This window comes from Talpa europaea (assembly GCF_964194135.1).
Source record: "Talpa europaea genome assembly, chromosome: 14".
NCBI lineage: Eukaryota > Metazoa > Chordata > Mammalia > Eulipotyphla > Talpidae > Talpa > Talpa europaea.
This window is the reverse complement of record NC_140082.1, coordinates 66,042,600-66,057,849: the sequence shown is the minus strand read 5'-3', so window position 1 is coordinate 66,057,849 and position 15,250 is coordinate 66,042,600. Positions and strand designations below refer to the sequence as shown.

Genomic DNA, 15,250 nt, shown 5'->3' with positions numbered 1-15,250 from the left:
TCTGAGGCTTTGTTTGATTCCTGCGGCCTGGTTTTCAGGAGTTACCAGTTCTTTGTAACTGTCTGTGGCATGACTTGCAGAGTCTTTGAGAGACTTTAGAACTCCACTTTCTTACTCTCCAAAAAAATTTGCATCAATGGGAAACATTTTGTCTTTCTTGGCACATTCACTCAGATTTGAGCTACATTACCATTCTACTGTGTTTTGAAATGTATTGCATTGAAACCTTTGTCACCAGTAAGACATTCATTTTCATTTCCATTCCCATTCCTATTTCCGGATTATTGGTGCATATAAATGTAGCATTGCACATTTTTATCAATAATATGCAATGCTTTAGAACCAGTGCAAAAATTTTCTTGAATGAATGCCTCATCTGAATTCTAAGACCATTCACTTACACCTGAATCACTCCCCTCACACACGTTTACTGCCTTGTTTTTCCCTGGTGCAGTTTTTTTTCCTAGGTCCAGGTGGATTGTGACTTCTTTGAGGGGAAACCCAGTATTTAACGTATTTTGGTAGGCACTGTGACCAGAGCTCATAAAATATGTTTGAATTTTTGTTTAAACAAGGGTAAGGAAACACATCATCTTTGGAATGACTTTCAAGTGATTCCGTTATCTAAAGTTGCCTACTTTCCACCAGTGAGGTTCTCTCCTACCACTTTCCTAGAAATAACTTTGTAAAATTCCCACAAATGTGAATCCTGTTAACAATTACATTGGCTGCTTGGCGTCAAACCTTTAAGAGTTGTTCTCCACTGTTTCCCTATGCATAGTAGAAAAAACATTGTAGGTGATCAGTAAATATTTGTTGAACAAATGAATGAACAAGTAATAGAACAAATGAATATATTGTGCTGTTTTCTTAGCATTGCCTTAAAGTCCCTGCCTTTTGGTCAACATTTAAACAGTTTTAGCAAAATCATAGTGCTGCTGGGTCCCCAGCTGCTGTCAATCAATTTTTTTTTTTTTCCCTAGAAAATTCCCAAGACCTTTTCTGCACAGAGGCATTGGCCTCTTTTATATACTTTTGTTTTAGTCCCGCACATCTGGACTGTACCCCAGTTCTTGTATAAATAAATAAATCTTTAAAAAAACAAACAAACAAACAAAAAAAGGCTTTTTGGAAGGGATTTTTGCAACAAAAATGCAACCAACTCTACTTTAACTGAAAGTAGAAGTGGCAGCTGTAGGGTAAGGTAAAACGTGTCAGGCTTTTCTGCCCTCCTGCCATTAGGATAGATGACAGAACCCTGTGGTCCCGAATGCATGCCTGATGGAGGGCACCTGGAGTAGGGTGTGGCCATAGGTAGATGGGATTCACCTGGGCTGAGACTGGGCTTTTAGGGGCAGCGTTGCGCCGCCAGCGGAAGCCGGGAGAAGAAGCAGAGAAGCAGAACAGAACCAGAGAGAGAGAGAGAGAGAGAGAGACAGAACGAATGCCAGAGAGCCCAGCACCCCTGCCTGCTTTGTACCTGGTAAATCCCAATAAAAGCTTGCAAAAGCCACCGAGGGCTCCAGGACTCCTCTTTACCCGGTCTGCTGGATCAGAAAACCTGCCCTGTGTCTACAGCAGCTTTGCCAGGTTCTTTGAAACTCATCTGTATAAAAAGGAAACAAATAGGGCCTCCCCCATGGTGCATCGGTTGAGCGCGGGGTTGTAAAGCTGCCCACAGCATCTGCAGCGCCAGTTCTATTCCTGGCTGCCAGGCGAGGGTCCCACATGGCACACAGACCTCTCCTGCCACCCACTGCTCCCCTCAGCAGTGTACTTCGTCAGTCTGCCTGCTCTGCTCTGCTCTCCGCTCTGACTCTGGTGAATTCTCTCACCCTCCCACGCTTCTAACTGTACCCAGTGCTTGTATAAATAAATAAAAGGAAACAAATATTAACATTGTGGTGACATCTGACCCTGGGCCAACATGTGCTTTTAGAAGCACAATCAAGTCCATTCTGATGTGTCATTACAATTCATTCTTTTCTTTAGTGCCTTCCTATGTCAGACACTGTGCTAGATGCAGTGAGTACCACTAAGATTCAGACTCTGCTTACTTACTAGAAGTTAACATTTTAGTGCAAAAAAAAGTCATGATATGATAAGACCCATAACATGGGATGCAGAAGAAGTAAGACAGATACTAGATCTGTAGAAGAGTGATACTTGACTCTTAAGAAGATGCAGATCTGTATGCGGGAATAGCCTGAGGCCTGGATCCCATGGTTTAGACGCCCATTTTAAACTTAAAATATAAAATGGGAAACAGTATATGACTTCTCACTGACTACTCTTACCTCCCCAATGTCATGGTATTGTTCTATGCCTTACTGGAAAATTTTTTTTAATTTTTTTAAAGATTTATTTATTCATGCATACAAGAACAGGGGTACAAGCCAGATGTGCAGGAGGGAGAGAGAGTGGGGATCAGAACAGGCAGACTAGCCAAAATACACTGCTGAGGGGAGCAGCTGGCAAGACAGGAGAGGTCCGCCGCACCTTGTGGATATCTCCGTGGCCGGCCAGGATGGAACCCACACTGCAGAGGCTGCGGATAGCTTCATGGTGCTGCGCTCAACCGCCTGCACCACCAGGGAGGCCCCTTACTGGAACTTTTGATGGCCCAGCTGGCTGGCCTTGAGTGTTCCTTGGGCTCTCTAGCTCCTAGACATTACTAACTCAAACCTCTTATTATAATTCCTGAACAGCACAATGAAATCGCACATTTTCATCTTGAGAGGGAAAAAATAATATGCATAACAAAAATGTTATCTATGGTAACATTACACATTTAATACCCTTTGATGAGTTTTTACTAATCTGTTGGGACGTTCTTCCCATCTTTATAATCTAGTGCCTATGCTTTTGACTCCCCTTTAAATGAGAAGTTCTCTTTGCCATCTGTGGTAGGAATATTAGAGATCATTCTGCGAAATGGGTCCAGACTCCAGAGGTTACTTAGATGGTGATATATATCTCCTAGAAATACCCACCAAATAACCCATGTGCATTCTCAGTGTTTCTGTGAGAGTCAGCAGGTGTGGAGTACTATATATAGAAAAAGACTAACCCTTTATGCAGACCCTCATGAGGAAAGTTGAATTGCCATGGTCAAATCCTCTTAGTTTTAGATTGCTGGCATCATTGGACAAAATAGTATTCACAGAGTGTAACAAATGTAGGTATTAAGAGCTAATGTGGCCCTGACTAACACTCGACCCTCAGAGTAATATTTATTTTTATAAATTCCAGTTTAAAACATGTGGTGTCATATAGGTGGTACTTATTTTTTTTTTCCCTGAGTGTTGTACCTGTAGGCTTTTCAGTTATGCTAATGGTTTATGGGAAACTTATACACTGTACTATGCTGTGAACTTTAACCTTAGCAACTTTATTTTCATGGGAGGTCATCACTTAGAGATTTTTTCTAGTATTCAAGAAAATGACTAGCACATACTCGATTCATCTAATTATAATTTGACTTGAAAAGGACAAAGACTGATGAGTAGTTGGCATAGACTAAATATTTCATTGTGTAATTAAGCCTACTACCTTTAGTTAAGTGGAATGCCAGAAACTTACTAAAAAAATCCAATTAATACACATTCTTAAACATATTTACACACACTGAACTATTTCTAACCAGTAATGCTGGAATAAAGACAAAATAATACTGTGTATTTACATAACACCGTAACACCTTTCATTAGAAAAATCTCAAGCCTTCACTAACTTACTAAGCTGCACAACACCTCCTGAGATGTGTAGGAAGTAAGGTAGAACAATAAACAAGAAGTGGATGAAGGGAGAAGAACAAGTGCTCTTATGTAAGGTGATGAAGGGGAGACTCCTACTGGATAGCCCCTTGTCATTCAAGCTCAGGTCACCCCATAGTAAGGGGACATAGATGGAAAGTACCTATAAATATCATAGGGAATTATGGACTTCAGTATCCTTCTTTGTGTTGTTTTGTTCTATTTTGAATCTAGAGTGAAGTTTGTATTTTACTTGAATTGACTAGAGTGATAAACTGAAAAGATTCAAAGTTAAATCTACACTGAAGTATGACCGTGCCTCCTAATTTGATTATTTGATCCATTGTTTACTTTCCTGAGGCCCAACTAAATAGGATTTTAACTGTTTTTCTTAGCCAGTACTTTTTACTGGAATGTAAGAGAGGAAATGACTAGATGTGACCAAGCGCATGCTGCTCTGTGGAAAAGGCTTTGGTAAACCCATGTCTCCTCTGGGAGAGGTAGGGTTGATGAGAACAAATTTACACTCAGGCCTGCCTCAGTGGCTGTGCTGACCAGCACTCCCATAATAGGTCATTCCTGCTCGGCAAGCACAGACAACTTCTGGTGGCTTCTGTGCAGCACCTGGTTAGGCCTGGAGTGCCAAGAGAACCAATGTGAATGCAAGAATATCAACAGACCAATGGGAATCATGAATTTTGCATTTAGATTTTTAAATAGCTTATATTAGCATCTCTGAATAAATTAATATTCGATTGGATTTCCAAAGTGCTACAACACTACTCATTCGGTACATCAGCTATCTGATGTACTGAATTTATCCACCTGAATCTTTGAGGAAAAAAAAGAACTTTCTCTCTAAATGTCTTTTTCACAGTGAAGTCTTTATTTTGGCTTAACCTTTCAGCTTTTTGCATAACTTAGGTTATCACAGCTACCCATGTTAGTTTTCAGGCACTATCATTTATGTGTCTCTGAAATGTAATAAATAGAGCTTTGTCTGGGTTTTGGAAATAATGTTTTCTTCCCAAACAGCTGTTCATTTGTATTAACAATTTTCTTTATCTCTAGAAAAGCAGCATTTCTTTTTTATATATAATCTCATCACCTTTCAGCATGTTGGCTATTTTAGTCAGTTCCTGTAATATTGTTTTTAATGTCTAAACCATGTGCAAACCTGACTGTAAGGGTTTAGACAGCAAACCTGACTGTAGGGGTTTCCAGAAGAAAAAATACGAGTCATTTTATCCCATTCTATTCCAGGTCAGATCATCACTTTATATCTCAGTGGGGCTGGCTAATCACACAAATTTTCAACTCATTTGAGGCTGTTTTGGAAAAAAAAAAAAACATTTAAACACCAAATGCAGTATGAGCAAGTCTATCTCCTTGTCTTTAATTGGCAAAGCAAATGATCCTCGTTTTTCTCATTTTGGGTGCCCCTGTTAGCACCCAATGGGCAGAAATTGATGAGGCTATAAAGATGGTAATAACTTGATAGCTATCATTTTATATATATATACACACACACACACACACACACACACATTAGACCTGCTAACAACTTTGTGAGATAAGTAGGACCAGTACTATTAAAACTCCCTTTTACTTTGAAAAAATGTAGATGTAGAGAAGCTAAATGTCACCAAGTTCCCTTGTCTGGTAGGCATAGTCTCTCTTGCTTACTGACATTCAGAGTCATCCTAAAGAAGGCTAGGTAAGAGTGTGACTTCTGAACCTGAGTTGCTTGGGTTCAAATCTACCACTTCTGTGCTGTGTAATTTGGGGCAAGCTACTTAAGTGTGGGCCTAAATTTCCGTGTCTGTAAAATTATGACAGTTGTGTTCTCTATTTCAGAGGGTTCTTGAGAGGATTGAATGAGTTACTACCAGAAATGTTCAAATTAGTGTCTAGCACAAAGTAAGTGATAATATCATCTATGTGAGTTGCTCAAGTGCTCAGCACAGAGAACAATGTGTAACAGGAAATCAAAACTTATGCTATGCTCCAAAGGGGGTGTTTTACACTCAAATCTGATAGAGGACTTCATCCTACTCATCTCTTTAGCTAAGTTAGAATAAAACAGTATTTTTGTTCTTGTGCCACAGGAGTACTCTAGTTTCTGAAATTATTGAAGGGCAAATAATTTAAAATGTCTGCCTTTGGGGAACCTAAGTCTCATTCACAAACCCCCACTCTGACCACTCTTGCTGGTCAGAGTGCTGCTGCATTCTGAGTATTCTCAATAAACCTCTAATATTTATATTCTTTAGGTTTGAAACAATGGGGGCACCTTGCAGTTATATAGCACTAAATTCCAAGTAACACTTCTCCATCCACAACCTATTCTGCTTAGACACTCTGCAAACTGTTATTGACCATTGACTGAAAAATACGTTCTCAAAGAGTTATAAATTTGGAAGTACTGGAGTGATAGCAAAGACTTGTTTGTTTGAAATCCTATCCCACCTTTTTAACTGGGTTGAATTCAGCAATGAAATTAGTAGCCTAAGCTGTGGTATTAGAAGAAAGAACCAGTAGGGGAGCTTGAATTTTGGAAATTTGTCCAGGTCCAATCAGATAAAGGAGATTCAGGAGGGAGAGAGCAGAGGGATGGAGAAAACCCACCTGAGATTACAGCTTTCCTGTCCTGATGCATCAGAAATAAGAAAATAAGAAATAAGAGAAGAGTGGCAGCTCAGTGGCTTTATTTGGAGAGAATTGTCTGATTAAGCACATATGTGCACCATAAATCCAGATTTTAGTTGCACCCAAACCCACTTCCTCATGTTAACAACTGATTGGCAACCTCCAAATGTTCCAGCATCCCTAGCAAATAATTGATTTGGAAGCTTTCTATTGATAGTTAATTTTTATTGAAAGACAATTATCTTGATAAGATATTTCTGACAATTTCAGTGACGTTAAATTAGCTTCCAAATACATGACAGCTTTGTTGGTATGTGTTTATATGTGCAATGCCTTCACATGCATATGCCATGTCCTGCCATCTTATAAAGAACACTGATTTAATTTTTCTCTAGGCAACAGGGAGCACACAGCATTCGGCCTCTCGATGAGTGAGCATAAACATGCATATGGTATCTGGATCATGAACCCTGTAGTACTTGGTAGCACATGTGGAAATTTGGTGAGAACAAGGATTTTTGTGCTGGGAAATTTCCCTGTCAAATGTCCATAACATTAGGAAAGTTCCAACTAAGGACAATTTGCAATGGGCAAAAGGGCACCTGATTTGAAACAGACAGCATACTGTTAGTCCTTTTTCACTAGTTTAAAGTTATTGTTAGAATCATGCATTTAGTAGATAGACTTGTTCCAGATCCTCTAGTTCCTACCTTTGTAAATTCAGGCAAGATATTGGCAGCATCACTGAGCCTCAGTTTCCTTATCTATAAAATGAATCATAATAATATCATTAAAACTCTCACCGTGCACAAAAATCAACTCAAAATGGATAAAAGAACTGGACGTAAGACCTGAAACCATAAAATATATAGAAGAAAATATAGGTAAAACACTACAAGACATACATCTCAGAAACATCTTTAAAGACTCATCACCCAAAGCAGTGATAGTGAAAGGGATTATATCAAACTGAAAAGCTTCTGTACAGCACAAGAGACATTAACCAAAACAGAGAGACACCCCGTGGATCGGGAAAAAATCTTTGCACTCCAGTAAACTGATAAGGGACTGATCACAAAGACATACAAAGAACTCACAGGGCTCAACAAAAACAAAATAAACAATCCAGTCAAGAAATGGACAGAACAACTTAAAAGACATTTCTCCAAAGAAGAAATGCAAATGGCCAACAGGCATATAAAAAAACGTCCAACATCCCTTATCATCAGGAAAATGCAAATGAAAACCGCACTGAGATACCACCTTACACCAGTAAGAATGGCACATATCAAAAAAAAATCAACAACACATGTTGGCGAGGATGTGGTGAAAAAGGAACTCTCCTACATTGCTGGTGGGAGTGCAAACTGGTCCAACCACTGTGGAAAGCTGTCTGGAGGTTCCTCAGTCTACTAAAAATGGAGCTACCATACGACCCGGCAATTTCACTATGAGGGATCTACCCAAAGGACACAAAAACATTGATTCAAAGAGCACCTGTACACCCATGTTTATTGCAGCACTATTTACAATAGGTAAAAGTTGGAAACAACCCAAATGCCCAAAAAATAGGTGACTGGATCAAGAAGATGTGGTATATGTATACAATGGAATATTATTCAGCAATCCAAAAAGATAAACTCATGTCATTTGCAGCAACATGGATGGAGCTAGAAGGAATTATGCTCAGTGAAATGAGCCAGAAGGAAAAAGAAAAATATCGGATGGTTTCACTTTTAACAGGAACATAAGGAAACCAAATAAGACATCACTGTAACAATAATAATAACAGGGCCTCCCCTGGTGGCACAGAGGTTCAGCGCTGGGCTTCGAAGCTGCCCGCAGCCTCTGCAGCGTAGGTTCAATCCCCAGGCACAGGGTGAGGGTCCCACATGGCATGACAGACCTCTCCTGTCTCACCTGCTGCTCCCCTCGGCAGTGTGTTTCGTGGGTCTACCTTTTCTATTCCCCACTCTGGCTCTGGTGAATTCTCTCACCCTCCAGTGCTTCTGACTGTACCCAGTGCTTGTATAAATAAATAAATAAATAAATCTTAAAATAATAATAACAGTACAAAACACAACAAAGCAAAAAGCCAGTTATAAACCAGAGACATCCTGCAGGGGAGAAGGAGGGAGAGGGATAAGAGGGAGGGAGGGAGGGAGGGAGGAGCACAGGGGACTGTGGTGATGGTGCATGGGTGCCTTGGGGAAGGAAATTCTATGGGGACTCAAACTGAGGGGGTGGGGGGAAGCAAATATTGTTTTAAAAAATAATAAAATAATTATAATAATAAAAAATCAAAGATAAAAAATAAAATAAATAAAACCTTCCTTAAGGTATTACAGTTAGGGTTAAAACATGGATGCGAAAGCACTTAGCACTGTAACTTCAAGTAGAAAGGGCACAATGCATATTGTTTACAGTTTTTATTACTTCATTGCTGAATATCAATTACCTCATTCATTAGATAGAAAAAACACTTCCTCCATTACAGGGCTATTTTTCAGAGTTGAGTGAGCTAATGTATATGATAGCACTTTGTATATGTTCTGAAGCATGCTACTGAAGATAATAACGATGATTGTGTTTTCAGTTATTGAACGCTGGATCTACTGAGTAGTAATCATTTTACATACTTACTGTGATTCTCACAATAATCTTGTGGGGTAGATAGTATTACTTCTAGCAAATGAAGTAGGCTTAAAAGAATTTGCTTAGATCATGCACAAATTTTAACTTCTGTTTTATTTTTAATTCAGAAACAGCTACATGCCAAATAAGGGAATTGTTAATAATAGCTTGTTGTTTCTATAGATAATAGAATCTGTGCTGTTGTGTCATCACTAGTATACTGTTCACTACATACATTTTATAGTAAAACATGATTTTTATAAAATGCATTTAATGCATAAACTTATACGTGTACCCAACCATTAAATTGTAGGCTATAAAGGTAATCCCAGAAAGGAGGATCATGTCAACAATCTCTAAGGCAATGGCATTGTGACTGGAATACCTATGATTCTCCAAGGCCAATAATTTAAAGGGCATACTTTTTGAAAGGATAAATTCTGGTATTTTTATTATAATTGTCAATGTTTTTTAAGTCACTCCTCATGTTTCTACATTTCAATTGCATGAATTTTCATTTATATTGTAGATACAAATAAATGGAATTTATAATTTGCTGCCCCTGCCTTCTTTCTAACCATTAGCTCTTACTTACCAGCTAACAGCAATCTGCTCAGATCGGAATAATGGAACCTGGGCTGATCTATAGGGTACTTTTTTATAGATAAATTTCCCTCCTACCTGGAGTCTACCCGGCTGTATGAGGATTGAGCTTTGAATTAGGCAGTGAAGTTGCATAGCTTTGCTAAATTTATATTTTGTTTCTTTTTTTTAAAACTTTCCAAGCCACAGTTTCCCCATCTATTAAATGGGAATAACGTATCTTATATATGTATGGGCAAGTAAAGGAATATTCCATTTAACATGCTCCATACAACATATGCAGTTTCGCTTCCCACTCTTCTTTGACTTAAAAAAAAAAGGCTGCTTTTATAATGATGGTATATTTCCTTTGCTTCTTTGCTCTTCCATAGACATGAAAACCATGTATGGTTAACCAGCACAAGATTCAAACAAATTTACCAGAAGATCAGACATTTAACTTTTCCCTGTCCTGTCACATATGGCCCTCCTTCCAGTGCAGAGTGTATGTCCCTGCTGGCCTGTGTGATCAAGACTCTAATGACAGCCCGGTACCCTGCTTTTCAGGATTTTACTCCTGAAAGCAACCTGCTGGCTTTGCTCTTTCACATATACCTACTGGTTTTAACTTTTAGTTCTGAAGAAATTAATAATTTTCACCTGTGTCTTTTTGACTCCTGGCCTGAGAGAATATTATTTAATTCCTCTCCTTTCCCCAACTGCTCTAAGTTACAAATGGCCAGATTTCAGTCATCAGGAGAGTAGAATGTATTAGTTTTTTGCAGCCTGTCTTACTGGGGGCCAGATTCCAAGGAGGCAGCTCGTGTGCTCACAGGGCAGGAGAGCCAGGATTTCAACAGTGTCAACAATCTTTGCTCATCATACCAAAAAAAAAAAAAAAAAAAAAAAAAACTGTGTGTCAGTGCCGACTCATTAGCATACAGCCGTGCAGTGCTTGCTAACAAAGCAGGCTCTGGTATCTGCTAGTTTCTCAGCTTGTCTATCTTCCTTGACCAAAAAGAAGAGGAGAAATAACTTCAGGCAAGGGTGAAGTCCCTTTCCCCTAGCAAGAAAGCAAAGTAATCAGCCTTTGGAGAAAGGAAACCATCCATCCTTTGTTTTTTCTAATTTTTTCTAATCTTGTTTTAAATCATTGACAAACAAATCAACTGCCTTGTTGTCTGAGCCCTGAATGCTTCCCAATCAATTCCTTTAATAGTTTTGTTTAGAGTGCTTAAAAGGAAATAACTGTATAGGCAGAGGTATACATGCATGCCCGCCTCTCAGTTTGTCTCTCTATCCCTCTTTTGTTGGGGGGATGGAGGGAAGAAATGTACAAGCAGATGTGCTGCTAGATCTACAGGCTTCTGCCAACCATATGGCATCTTAAAGAAAGATGGTTGGAGCGTCTGGATTAGCAAAGAGTCGGGATGGGAAGCCATGTGTCGTGTTGGTACAGGCAGTTGTTTGAGCTCTCTCTAAATGGCTTCAGGAGATTGTGTAATGGAACAAATGGTCCTGTGAGCCCAGGAACAGCCTTGCCGCTGCTGGAGAGGCAATTGGCCCTCCGGCGGGTACTGCTTCTCCCCCCTCCCCCCCAGCATTATGTATTCTTCTTTTAATGTTCTTCGAACTCTGAGAATTGACTCAGAACTTTCCAACTTATAATTATGCTCCTGAGCTCTCCCTGCCTCTCCTCTCCCTGCCTAAACTCCCCTTTCTCTCAGATCCAGCAATTAATATGCTCTGGTCCTGCTCTGTGTCCTCTCCCTTATCTCTGCGGGGGTCCAGGCTTAGCAAACCAACCTCAGTAAAGCCTCACAAAAGCCATTCTCCAGGAGGTTGCCCAGCTTTGGGGAGAGATCTACCCTCTCACCAGAATTCCCAGAAACCCCAGGAAATGGAAAATCTTCCATTTCTTAGTGAATTAGCTGAGCGCTTTATGTGTCCCAAGTGTTGGAACACCTGAGGGATGTGTCCCTTCACTGTTTTAGACCTTAAGCGTGGCATTTAAGAATATTATACTAATTTAGCAATGAACTCTGGCCTTTTAGGTTGGGTCATACAAGCTATTCAGTCAGAAATTTGCAATCTTAAATTCTACTCCCTTATGCAAAATTAAATGTAATTCACCTGTGGTCAAGTTTTCTGAACAAATAACAAAATAGTATGTTTTAAGATACTGAGGTAGAAGGTCTTTTAAGTCTGTCCTCATAGCTAATCTCTTTGGACATTTCAGCTACATACTCAGGTAAACAAGTCTTATTTTGTTGTTGTGCCAGGGTCATTGCACATATCTTCAAGTGGTGGAAAAGGTTAGGTCTGCCTCCTCAATGGAGCAGATAACTAGTTCTGAGGCTCCAGGTAGATCATAAATCAGGGCTAATGGAAGGTGAAATGAGTAGCTGGTTTAGTCGAAGAACTGGCTGTCTGACCAAATCATCAAAACAGTTTGAGTGAAGTCTGTTTGGTTGATGGGAGTGGGGGGGGCAGTGCCTGGTTTATGCTGCACACCGGGGAGCAGAATGCACCAAACAGCACCACCCCCCTTAAGGCTCGAGTTGCTACCTCCCTTCTCACAATGAGTCCAATTCTGCAGGTGCCAGAAAATGTCATTGGGGTGAAAATTGAGTTAGCTGTGATCTACTATAGGGAATAAGCTACCTTTCCTATTACAACTTCTATCAAAGATACTTTGAATATTGAAAATAGAGTCTAATTTACTGTGCTGGGTAATGATGCAAAGACACCCCCTGAAATGAGAATTGAAACTTAGAACCCGTGTGACTGGGCTCCTATAGAACAGGGCACAGAGTGCAGAAATCTCTATGTGTTTTCAAACTTTCATTATTTTTATGAACTTGTGGTTCAGGCAAAAAAAGAAAAAAAGATTTTTATTACCTTTTATTACAAGTTCACCTGAGAATCATTTGGGAATTGCTAACTTCTTTAATAAATATTTTCTGCAAGGACAACAATGCCACTCAGAAAATTCAGATAAAGTACTACTATATTTTTGTGAATTCTTTGTATTTCTATTAAAATATGCTTATCTAATATGCATAGATTAGAGATACATTTCTGAGTTTTCAAAGCCCCTTTCATGATGAACATGTTATAACAGGATGTCCTTTGTTTTCTGAATTTAGGATGGGGGTTTCTGTGGGAAGCATATTTTGATGGCTGTCTACCAATCAGAAGTTACCACTTTAATCCCTTTACCTTCCAAGGGTGCAGGGTCCCAAATTTGTCAGCATTAGAATTTCTTTAAACAGTGCAATTAAACCGCAACATATTTCCTAACATTCTTAATTAAGACAGTAACTGGAAAATGTAGATTAACAGAAGTTACTGTTTTTATCAACATATTTTCTCTTTCTTTCTCTCTACCATCACATCACTCTACCACCACCCCGCTCTGCTTTAAATGTCTGATGTCAGTTTCGTCCACATGTACATTATGCACATGGCACGGAAGAAACAAAGTAAAAAAATCTCTTTTAATTCTGAGCTGCATGCCTAGCGCCACATGCACTGTCTGTTACATGTCGCTTCTTATGAGGCTCATGCTGGGAGTTTCTTTTTAAAGGCAAAATGTTTCTGAAGGAAGGAGTTCAGGTTGCGCAGATTGTGTTAGAAAAATCTCACTGTCTCTGAGTGGAATTAATATACTGATTATTCTGTGCAGGCTCAAACTGGCAGTCTGTGCAAAAGTTCAAGAGTGTCTGGGAATTGAAATATGGAGGAGAATTCGGGAGAATGAGCAGGGACAAAAAGAATTGGAAGTAGGGCTTAGAACTGAAAGGAACGATAACTTTGTAAAGAGGGAGAGGGAATTCAAATATGAGCAACTGTGTCATAATGCAGCACTCGCTTAAAATATTTTTATGGAATCAGGAAGTCCTGTTTTCCATGGCACAGTTTAGGATTGATCATAAAAATCAGTTTAGTATTAGACCGGAATGGGGAAAAAAAGAAATGTCATATCCAGCATCTTTTAATTTTCACATCTTTGAGTCCTAAGATCTTTGCCAGTTTCAATTAAGTCACATGAAAAGCTTAATCGCTAACACAGAAATTAAAACGAGTTGTAGTATTTCTTTGGTCTATTAGTCAAGACTTTTCTTGTGTGTTTAATTAAATTTGAGCCCTCCATGATCATCAACAATGATTTTTTTTCTTACAAATAAGTAATTAAACTATAAGAAAAGCAAATACAATCACACAGCACTTTTCCCCATGACAAGGGAAACAAACTTTTTTCTCATCGCTTGTCAGGGGAAAGAAACTGGGACGTGAGCTTGGAATTAATGAAGCTTTCACTCATCCCCCTTCCTTCAACTGCCACCTCGGTTTAATCCTTTTCTTCTGCCAAAGTCCAGAGGCCCTGGAGCCCCCGCGGAGTCACCGAGCCAGATGCTTCTCAGCCGGCCTCCCCCTGCCCAGGGCGGGCCGGCTGGAGCTGCCGCCCTCCAGGTGCCGGCGCCTCTGGGAGGCCGCGGGCTCTCCCGCGGGGCAGCTGGACGCTGGGCCGAGCCAGGGCCGAGCCGCCGGGGGGTCGCTGGGGTGGGCTGGAGGCCGCAGCGCCGCGGGCGGGGCTGGCGCCGCCTGGAGCGGGGCGCGGGAGCGGGGCGCCGCCTGCTCGGGGCGGCTCGCGGGGGCCGAGCGCAGCCGCGGGCGCACGGAGAGCTCCGCGGGCTGTTAACCCGCCGGGGCGCGCGGCCCGGGCCTGGGGTGGGGACCGGCCGCTCGAGCAGGGGCGCGCCCGGCGCGGGCGAGCTTGGCGTGGAGGGGTCTCCGAGCCAGCCGGGCGCCCGCGAAGGCGCATCCCACGCGCACAGGGGCGCCTAGCTCCGTCAGCGGAATTTCACTAAAACCAAAAGACGCCTTTTGTTAGCACCTAGGAGAGAGAGAGAGAGAGAGAGAAAATTACCTTCTGTATGGTAGTACTGTTTTCTAAACCAGGAAACAGTCTCTGGGAATGACTGAGTACACTGGAAACGCCCATTGCCATAAGGGTCAGGGGTGAGGATGTCAGAGTCCTGCCCGCACCCCTCTTAAAAGCTGGCAAGTGGCCGTGAGGAGAGGCGCTGGCAGGCTAAGACTGCCTCGACTCTTCCCACCACCTCCCCCGGACATACACCCCGCTAGTTCTGTGCCCTAGAACCCCGCCCCCCTGGTGTAAGGGGCTATCAGGGCAGTTGTTTCTGCCGCTAGGAATCCTTGTTTCTCTCAGCACAAGAACCAAGGAACTGGCATGCGGAGATTAAATGCTTTATGTATTATTTAGCGTGTCTGGTTTGTTCTTAAAATCTGGGCACTGTTGCCTACAGGGGATTCTTGGTCTACACAGTAGGTGCAAACCTGGAGTGGGGCTATTGACTGGCAGCTGAGCCCCATGTTGTGAAGTGGCCAAGGTGTGCTGCCTGTTGTCATCCAGACTGGCCCCCGGAAATGTCCTGCCTTCCCCTTCTCGTCCGCCTCTCTTGTTTAGGAAATCTTATTTTAGGAAAGATGTATATTTGCTCTCTCAGGAGTGTCCACCAACGCCTGCTCAGAGAAGCCCTGCCCCCTCTGAGAACACACACACACACACACACACACACACACACACACAACACCCCCTGTGG

General features: G+C 41.3%; 1 protein-coding gene across 1 annotated transcript in view; it reads left to right on the top strand.

Annotated features, from left to right (window-relative positions):
• Positions 1–15,250, top strand: part of SDCCAG8 (SHH signaling and ciliogenesis regulator SDCCAG8) — a gene marked incomplete at its 3' end in the record, with an annotated part of 219,519 nt that overhangs the window by 181,056 nt on the left and 23,213 nt on the right. The gene's annotated exons all lie outside the window — the stretch shown is intronic.